We start from the raw sequence: 10792 nt of genomic DNA, 5'->3' as shown, positions 1-10792 counted from the left end.
CAGTCTTTTGAGATTGAGCTGGGACAAACTGTGCACACAGGAACAGCAGGCCAGGAACTTCACTACCTCATAGCTTCATAAAAGAGAGTAAAAAAACAAAGCTATTCAAAGACACTCACTAAGGCTTTGCTAGAGTTTTCCAGAAGGCATGAAGGAGACTCTGAGATGTCTGAGTGGAGAGTGGCTTTATGGTCTCATGAGACCAAATCTGAGCTTTCTTTTTTGGGCGGGGTTGTGCCATTGCCTTCAGCTGAAGGTCTGGCCAGTCCCTCTATACAACAAAACATCAGCATCCAGCTCGAATCAACCCATCTCATGCCCACAAAGTCTGCCTGAAACTTGGGTGTCATGATCGATCACCGACTAACCTTTAAGGTTCACATGGCCTCAATCACTCAGTCGTGTCGATCCGCCCAGTGCAACATCAGGAAGATCAGACCCTACCTGTCTGAGCATGCAGCACAACTCCTGGTACAGCCTCTCGTAATGTCACACACTGACTACTGCAATTCCTTACTGGCAGGCCTCCCTGCAGGTACTTTTGCAGAAGATCCAGAACGTGGTGGCATGGCTGATCTTCAACAGCCCAAAACAGCAAATGTCACCCTGCTGGCTCCCAGTTGCTGCCTGCATCACATTCAAGACACTGACACTTACTTACAAAACAGCAACTAAAATGGCTCCCACCTACCACCTGCCTGAACTCCCTCACTCAGGTGTACGCTCCCACTCGCTCACTACGCTCTGCCAATGAAAGGCACCTGGTACCACCACCACAACAGGGCCCTAAGTTGCTAGTCAGACTCTTCTCTTTTGTAGTTCTCTGGTGGTTGAACGAGTTAGCAAACTCTGTTTGATCCACAGAGTCTCTCTCAGTCTTTAAGAAAAGACTAAAGACCCAGCTCTTTCACAAACACCTCTGCACTTGATGAACTATAGGAAGAGGAAAAAAAAATCTGCTTCTATACATTCTATGCACTCCATTCATTGTCTCTGTGCACCACCTGTTGGCACCTACGGCCTATCGGACTCAAACTTAGCTTTATGGCTCTTACCTTCCTTACCTTGTTCTCTCCTGACTAGATCCCTGCTTGTGTTGTATCAGCTCTCAGATGTACGTTGCTTTGGATCTGCTAAATAAAATTGTAAATTGAAACTGTAAATTGTAAATGTGCTCATGTGGCAGGTAGACCAGTGTAGGTAGGAAGCATGTATTTGATGCTGTTGCTGGAAAGGAGGCATTTTTTGGCATTTGAATTTCACCATCTTTGATTTGGGGAAGGATGATGTCCAGAAACAAACATGTTTTGTGGAAGCAATCACTCCAGGCTTTAAAATGTCCCTTTGGTATCCTGTGGGTGGCTACTGATGCCATGTCTGTGTTTTTCTAAAGTTTATGCCATCACCACAACGATGGACACAGCTTTCCTGCAATGGCTTCATGTTGATGGTGGCATCATGCAGCAGGATGTGTCTCTGCAGCCTGGAAGGCTTTGGAAGATCAAATGGAAAATGAATGAAGCAAAGCACAGCAAAATGCAGCACTCCCTGAAATTAAAGTGCATGAGACATTAATAAAGCAGGATCAGGCAGCTGTATCATTAACCTGCAGTTATGATCTGCGTGAATCTAAATTATGTTGTGGAAAAGTGGAAAAACCTCCAAACCTGTTTTATCCATTACATTTCTGAAAACAAAGTGGAGCAATAACCAATTTATTCAGTACTATGAATTAGACAAAGAACAATGTCAGCAGAATGTCCCTGATGATGTGACTGTCTCGTTTATATTTCCACATCCATTCCACTTTTTTAACAGTGTAAACATAATTTTCACATATTGATATCTCACTACGATTTTGTACAAACCAGTGTTATTCATATGTTTAGGTGTCATACATGCTGTGTGTGATGTCTTTGTTATTGTTCTTTTGCACATGCAAATCAGTTCAGGACCATGACCAGTTCACACTGGAATCTGATATTTGCCACATTTAAAAAATAACGTGAACAGCCAAACAAAAATCTGGATCTGAGCAATAAATCTGAATTGAGCACTAATGCTTGCAGTGTGAATGTAGCCATAGTCTCTGTAGCATAGATGGACAGGGGACATTGACTCCTCAGAGCTGTGGGAAGTTCACTGGCTTGGGCATTAATTGCCAGTGAGGGAAATGTTAGGTGCTTTTAGCTGTCGTCACAAATGGTAGATGTAAAAAAACGGGGAGGTGGGGGCATAGGAGCTGCTGAGAGCTCCATTCTTATGAAACAGAGGCCTCTAATTACCACACTGCTTTCCCAACACACAGAATCAACGCCCACCTTCCCCCGCCACAGCTGCTGGCAGCGAGGATGAATAGTGAGAGTTCTGTTAGCTTTACATACAGAGTGAAAACAGTCAGTCAAGAAATGACTGTTCTCTGTTCAGAGGTTTGCTTGGATAATACAGCAGTGTGAGGATGTAAGATGTATTGTTATTTCCATACATCCTCACTAAAATGTCAACTGAAATGTAGATGAAATGGAAAAACTTTGATAACAATTTGGTTAAGTTGAATTTACCCCAACAAATGCAATATGTCAGTAAAGAAGACTAAGATTCTACAGCCATGTTAGCAGCTCTGTGAGGCTGTATGAGTTAAATGCTAGTGTCCCCAAGCTAACATACTCACAATGAAAAAGCTAACATGATGGTGTTTAGTGGGTATAATGTTCACCATGTTCACCATCTTGGTTTAGCATCTTAGCATGCTAGTAATTGCTAATTAGAGTTATTTGAATGTGTTCACCTGAGGAATTTCCAATATTCACTCTCCTTTTCACTCAGGTTTGGTCTCCACCAACTCCTGAGCAAAATATCCGTCTCTTTAGCTGCTAAATGCTCCGCTATGATTACCAGCTAGTCTCTAACTGTCTGTGTTAAATGGCTAAAACATTGAGTATGGCTGAGGGAAACTGCAGAGTTAGTGTTAATTATTTGGGTTTGTCACTCTGACCAACACCTTACACATTATGCATAGTATTTCATACAAAAAAATAAAAAATGTATACAAAAATATTGATTAGTGAGTAAAAAGTTTTTTGTTTTTTTTTACCACAAAGGGGCTTGTGTGTTGTTCTCTTTTGCTGCAGTGTGTGACTCCACTTGCTCTGAACGCTTTTCTTTAATTAAGGTCTACAATGCAGGTGTACTTCCAATGAGTTTGCAGCTTGTACGGTTATTATCTATACACAGTGTCAGTACAATACTACCATGCTGAACTACAGTGCTTTGCAAACAACACACTATTGATTTGTGCTCAGCAGTAATTGCTCTCCCTTCTAAAAAAATTTTCACTGAACTGTCTATCTCTCTTCTTGGAGACAGTGCCATGTTCCTGAGAATTGCTTTCTCAATCCTTGTATCTTTGCATCGAGTCATGCATACTGTTGGATACCAAGACCAACAAACAGCTCTGTGGTGAGTCAGGAAGGTTTTAAGTCAGAGAGGGAGTGGATTAATGTTGTCTCAAGATAAAACCTCACTCTCACCCTTTACTTTAACATGGCTCAGTTTGATCCAACTCTCTTTTTAAGAGGAAGGGATTCAACTGTCTTTGGGAGGTCTGTTCATAAATGTGGTTATTTGGGGTTACGTGAAGTTCAAGGTGATGAATGTTTACTTTTTTACCCACCTTTAGAATTAGAATCTATAGTTCACAGAGGGAGCTGGAAAGGAGCAAAATGTATATCTCAAGTCATAGTGAGTCATGGATGCAAATACAACTTCTGCTTCATTCCAAAATATTGTTAATATGCTTCAAATAAAACAGGTTTTACCATATGTAAAACTTTTATCTTTATCTAAAGATAAAAGTGTTTATAATTGTTCCGAATGGCCATATGAATCATACAAATAAAGATTAATGTGTACACTTTAAATCAGTCTCTCATCAAAGATATTCATAGTGTAGTGCTCAGTTTTTACACAAGAAAAGTGACAAAAATAAGTGTGTCCTCCCAAGAAAAATGACAGTAAGTAACTAAACTTGAACACAGGAATTATGACTCTTGTCCATCGGGAGTAAAGGAGTAAAGGAGTGAGTCAGGTAACATTACAGAATCAACTGAGGCAGAAGGTCACGGTCAACAAAATGCTGGACTATAAAGGAGGGGTCTGTCTTAAAACAACATGAACATTGAGAGATTTTTTGTTTGCTGTAATCATTCCTCCTGTTCATACTGACCATTAGAGGATCCCTTCATAATGCACTTACAATGTAAGTCATGGGGGACAAACTCCACAGTCCTCCTTCTGTGCAAAAATGTATTTAAAAGTTTATCTGAAGCTAATATAAGGTTAATGACTTTTTAGTAAATTTCCTTCTTCCTGTTACTATTCATTCACTGCAGCTCAACCAGGTAACAGTGTCCAGGGAAACACAAAGAGGTAATGTTGTACTAAAAACGCAGTAACTTTGGATTGGATTAACCCAGACTGCTGAAGCTTTCTATTAGCTTCAGATAAACTTTTGAATACATGTGTGCACAAAACGAGAATTGTGGATTTTGTCTCCCATCACACTGAAATCACACTGAAAGCACATTAGGATAAGGTTCTTCTAATGGCCAGTATCTATCCTTTAACATTGGAAACTTTTTGTTTCCTGTTTCCTAACAGCAGTCAAAGTTGGTTTCTTTCAACCTTGACCACATTCATTCTCTGACCTTAGCCATTTGGTTGTTATTGTTACCATGACAACGGAGCTCCCCCAACCTTAATGAAGTAGTAATTTGAACCCAAACCCCAACCCTAAACTACCTTAAGAGAGATTTATTTTCAACAGTAATTTGTAATGGCTTTTCAAGGCACTGACAAATGATGTCAACTTGATGAGGGCATTTTTTTGTCATTTGATTTGGAGCACACCTGGCCAAGTGCTGCGTAAGATGAGTGCTGTTGTTGGATTGTCTGTTTCGTAAAGATACAAAAATTGTCAGATGCAACCCACTTACTGTCATAGTAGAGGGGTATCAGATACTGTTACATTAAATATACATGGGAATTTTCCCCTAATTTAATTTCAAATCAAACATGTTACTAAAGCCCAGTTATCAAAGCTCTCCCTCTCAAAGATGTAAAAGATGAAGATGTCACTTAAAGGGGCCATATTATACACTTTTCCACAAGTTTATACAGTTCCCTGGGGTCTCTAAAATTCTTTGGTCATGAAGCACCACAACAGCCCTCTCATCCTGTCTAAACAGTTCAGAACAGCCTGTCCCGCCCACCTCACCCCCCTCTTCCACGGGGTGTGCCGGTGACCATGGTTACTGGTAACATGGCTGCCAGAGAAAACACAGTGGTGCGGCAAACACACCAAACACCTCATGTTACTTGTGCAAGTTTGACCACGGATCATTTGTGTTTATTCGCCCCACACAGCCAGCGAGCAACAGCAGGCACCATCTAGTCCCCAACCAGTGCAGTGATGTTACTGACGCTCAGCCTGAATGAAACCAAAATAAACTTAGATTTTGCTTTAATTTAATTGCAATAAACGGATCAAATGGATGTTGAAATAACTACATCATGATGCCGATTTGTAAAAAGTCTGAATTCATGCTTTGTCAGGTCTGTCCACATGACGACAAGCAAACAACTTCAGTTCAGATCGATCAAAGCTATGCTAACACTCAAAATAACATCATCTAAAGGCATAAAAACGGCAGTGACATTATTGTTTATACTCATAGATATCCACATGCTGTGTAACTTTAAAATTCTATAAACTCACCAGCATTTAAGATGTTTATTATTGATGGCAGCAGCTGAAGTGGTGTGTAACTCTGAGTTTGAAGATAAATCCACTTAATCCCAGAAGTTTAAAAAATGAACTCTTCCTGCTGGTAAAGTGCTCCGGATCAGAGCAGAATCAGGTGTTTCTTCCTCCAGGAGGTGAGACAGCAGCAGCAGCGATGCAGGACTCTCCAGCTCTGCTCCCCGGCTCTCTCCTCCACAGCTGGCTGCACTCATCAGCTGCTCTGTCCCCCGCTCCAGTCACGCGATGTGTGCAGATTTTTCACCCTTAGCTTAGCTTAGCTTTGCTTAGTTTAGTCTGGACCCTGCTGGCGCTTGTGAGAAAAACATGGTGGACCTCAAGAAATAATATGGGTGGAGACTCAGATAGAGACATGGATGGGGGGTGGTACAAGTTCAATGAAGTACCAAGTGATGCAAGAAGGGGCATCGAATCTGAATGGCTTAAATCACAAGAATACAGAGCAAGCCAGCCCACACCAAACTGACTTTCACAACCACATATATACATACAAGCAAAATCTTCTGTCCCCGTATATGTCATTTTATATTGCAATATCATGCAGTATATAATGTGAGAGAGTAAATGCTCTAGAAATAAATACATGTTATGTATAATAATATATGTTGTATTAAATATTTTGTCTGTATTTATTCATGTGATTATTTATTTCATCAGTGTTGGACCTCACTAATGCTCTTGTGTTTGAAAGGGAGCAAATCCAGATTCCAACATCCACTGAATGGCCTGAAGAAAAGTGCAGACTGTTATAGCAGCAGATTCATGGACATATTTATTTAAGACATGTCCAACTATCACATGTAATGTTTGGGAGGTTTATGCAATGTTTGTAAGTACAGTGTGTTATGTGTCCAGCAGTCTGGTGTCAGTTTTGTGTTGCTATATACTGCACCTACTGTAATTCTATTAGCATATAACAAAATCTATTAGTATATAACAAATAATCTGGGACATACAGAGGCTGTTTTATAAAATAATCCCTCTGCAAAGTTTGTGTATGAGTCTGGCTGTGTGTGTGTGGGTGAATGTAATCCTACAACTGTGACCACCCTCTGTAATTTAATAGTCTTTAATGTGCCTTCCCTCACTACTGACAGTATTACAATTTATAATGTAATGCCTGCGTACTTTGTGTAACACCTGACAATAATAATACACTCCCACTGCTGCTTTAATATTCAAAAACAGGACAGCACATATCACTTTGAGAGAAGACATCCCATGCTAAAACCAGTTTTGTCAGTCCACCACTTCGGTCACCAGTGGATGCATTGGTATGAAATGTTGTACAGACATTCATAGTCCTCAGAAGATGATTCTGACTTTGGTGAACCCCTGACTTTTCTTCTAGTGCCACCAGCAGGTCTAAGGTTTGACTTATACAGTGAAATAACGTGAAATCTACCTGCAAAACATTTTGTACAGACATTCATGGTTCTCAGATGATATATCCTCATTACTTTGATGATCCTCTTACCTCTACTCTAGTGCCACTATGAGGCTCACATTCATGGTTTTTACTGAAATGTCTTGAAAACTACGGGATGGTTTGCCATGAAATTTGGTTTAGACATTCATTTCACCCTGAGGATGAACTGAATAACTTTGGCAATCCTACTGTAGGTCAGAATTTCAATTTGTCCAATACTTTGGTTTATGAAAACTCAAAACTAATAACATTCCCTCTGTTGTATTTTACTGTACTTATGCTGTGATGCTAAACTAAGATGGGGAACATGGTAAACACAATACCTGCTTAGCATCAGCATGGAAGGCGTTGTCATTTGCTGTATCTGAAATCACTCCCCTTTTATTTTAGTGTCCAAATTCTGATTGCCTAAAATGTATCCACTATATAGTGCCCTCAAAAATTCTACAATGGAACAAAACCAGTCATGTCCATGGCATTTCATAGATATATAAATGACAGTGATTACACAAACCGATGATGATTAGTAAGTGTCCGAAATCTCAATTTACTGCTCACTATAGAGTAAACTAGCGTACTGAATGTCTGCGACATAGGAGGAAGTGAATGAGTGAACGTTAGCATTTAGCTCAAAGCAGCGCTGTGCCTCAGTACAGCCTCACAGAGCTGCTTTAATGGCTAGAGACTCTAATTCTTGTTTTCTTTTCCTTAAAAGAGGAATAATTTTAAAAAAGTTTAGTTAATCAAATTTGTTATCAGTTGAGATATTTAGAACGTGTACTGTCTCTTCACCACATGGTTCTTTTGTTCAAGTGCCTGAAATGAAATTCTTTGATATGCCACATGTAAACAGCAGATGGACATCTACTCAGCTCAGTGTTGTAATGTTAACATCTTTAATTGCCTGGCTGTGTGATTACTTCATTTCTAGAATGTTTTTGGATTATGGATTTGGATTATTTGGATTGTACATGGATTATTTTAAATTACATATTATATATTCATTGAAAATTTAAGAGACATTTGTCTTTTATTAAATCTATTAATTTATATGATATTTACTTTAATTGTTTTTGGCACAATAAAAGATTATGACTCCTTGTCTTTGAAAACCAAAAACCAAGTCAGAAATCTTGGTGTAATTATGGACTCAAAGTTAAACTTTAACAGTCACATCAAATCAATAACAAAATCTACATACTATAATTTTAAAAACATCACTAGAATTCTTATTTAGGCATGACTTGGACAAACTTGTCACTTTTATCTCCCGCAGGTTGGACTGCTGTAATGGTCTCTGTGTGAAAAGTCTCATTCAGAATACTGCAGCCAGATTCCTAACAAAGTCAGAGAAAACTGAACTTAAAGTCTGTCCACTGGCACTGGTGTGTTATAGAATAGGGTTTAAATTCCTGCTATTTGTCTATAAATCTCTCAATTACATACAAGACCAAAATACAAAGAGTCCAAACTAAACATGGTGAAGCAGCATTTAATTGCTGGCACCACAAAGTTGGAATAAACTTCCACATGATATAAGACCTGTTCTGACTTTGACTACAGTTAAACCCTTTATGTTCTCTGCATTTGAATGAATCTTAAAGCTGACAAATCAATATTTTTATATTACTTAATGGAAAAATTATTTTGTGTAATGTGAAAAATGTCGCTCCCACTGACAAATCCTCAGAACGTTATCAGCAACTCAGTTCCCTTCAGCTCTACCGAGCTAGCACCTTTCACCATTGTTTTGGTTCACTCTTAGCACTTCTAATGGTCAGTATGAGCAGAAGCAGCCTGGTTGCCAGAATTAAAGGTTGGCATTGTACATTTCTGCAAACCACAGATACATTTCAACATGTGTAATACATAGTATATCAACATTTCAACAATACGTATCCTGTCAACATTTCTAAAGTAATGTAGTTCACATGATCTATGTGAGCTGACTTTCTTATTAGGAGGAGGAGGGGTCGGTGGATGGTTAGGAAGTTGGTTAGATGGAATAAAATTGGAAACCAGCAGAGAGCACGGTTCAACACCACCTAAAAACCAATGCCCACTTCCTGTTTCAACTGACAAAACTGTGTTTTTAGCGAGATGTCGGGACATTTGCAGCCATTTTTATTTTGTTTTATTTTATTTTTTTTATTTGAACCCAAACCATGATCTTTCCCTAATTCTAACCAAGTGGCTTTTGTGCCTAAACTTAACCAGACGTTAACCACAGCGTTGTCACATCATAAGACATCATTATTCAACTGATAACATTGAAACGTAGACATTCAACATATCTGTGGTATACGTATAATGCCAATGTTTTATTCTGGAGATTGGGTTGACAGGAGGAATGATTACAGCAAGAAAAACATGTTTCAATGTTCATTTGGGCTCCTGACTGTTGTTTTAAGACAGACTTGAAAAATTGTGAACCCATCCTTTAAGCACTCTTTATTTACACTGCACATAACCTACATCTGTACCTAACCAGTATTTACTGTATTTCTCTTTTTTTCTCTTATTGATTTCTTTCCTTCTTCATGTTTTAAAGCATTTGTACATCAGTTGACACACCTGTACAAATAATTGAATAATTGAACACATGATCATATTTCAAAAGTTGTTACTTGAGAAACATTTACATTACAAGCATCTTAGATTGTATAATTTGTGTAACACTAATATTGTTTTAGATGCAAGAAAGATTATATCAAACTATTTATTCAGCGAACAGTAATAGTTCACTGTATAATGCTAATAGGTAACATTTCAAAATTACAGTGAAAACATTTAACTCCAGGGTTTTGGAGGGCCCTCCCTGTGTTGGGGTCCTGTATACTTTCCTTCTCACTATTACACTACTGGTCTGAATACGGTGTGCTTTTCACCAGGGGTGGAGGGTAAGGGATGAAGAAGGGGTGGGTGACGGGGTCGTGTTAAAATGTAAATTTTTTGTTTTCTATTTTGCATTTGTCTAAAAAACAACAACAAATGGAAGACAGTGGGTAGCAGTGTGCATATTTTAAGAGAGCCTCAAGGGGACCACTTTGACATGATGAGAAACACAGTCATTTATGTGATCTTTGTGTTTAATGTCATTGACTGAACACTTCCTCAGGGTGGACACAGCTGTGCTGCACCCTGTCAGGAGGCCTGTCTCCTCAGCAGTACCCTGGTGTAGCAGGAATGTTTCCAGGGACTCTCATTATGCCAATGGGCCAGACAGAGGGAGCTCGTTACTCTCATGAGCAAGAAGACAACTCTAGGCTCCTATAAATAGCTGTTTAAAAATAGCCTTAGGCTCTAGTTATGACAAGGAGTCTCAGGGAGGTATTTGCCATAATGCAGCTTGATCAGCTTAAAGGCTGACAGGCAGACACCTACTGGGTCCAGATGAACCAACCAACACTTCTTGAAGATGAACCCTAAACAAATGTATAATAAGTTGTCCAGATCAATTACAGTTGCCCCATGAAGCAGGGATTCACCTGCTTTTATCCAAGACAATGTGGAATAAAATATGTGGACGCTGACTTTTCACT

The sequence above is a fragment of the Thunnus thynnus genome, chromosome 2, assembly GCF_963924715.1.
Source record: "Thunnus thynnus chromosome 2, fThuThy2.1, whole genome shotgun sequence".
Taxonomy (NCBI): domain Eukaryota; kingdom Metazoa; phylum Chordata; class Actinopteri; order Scombriformes; family Scombridae; genus Thunnus; species Thunnus thynnus.
This window is presented reverse-complemented; position numbering follows the sequence as displayed.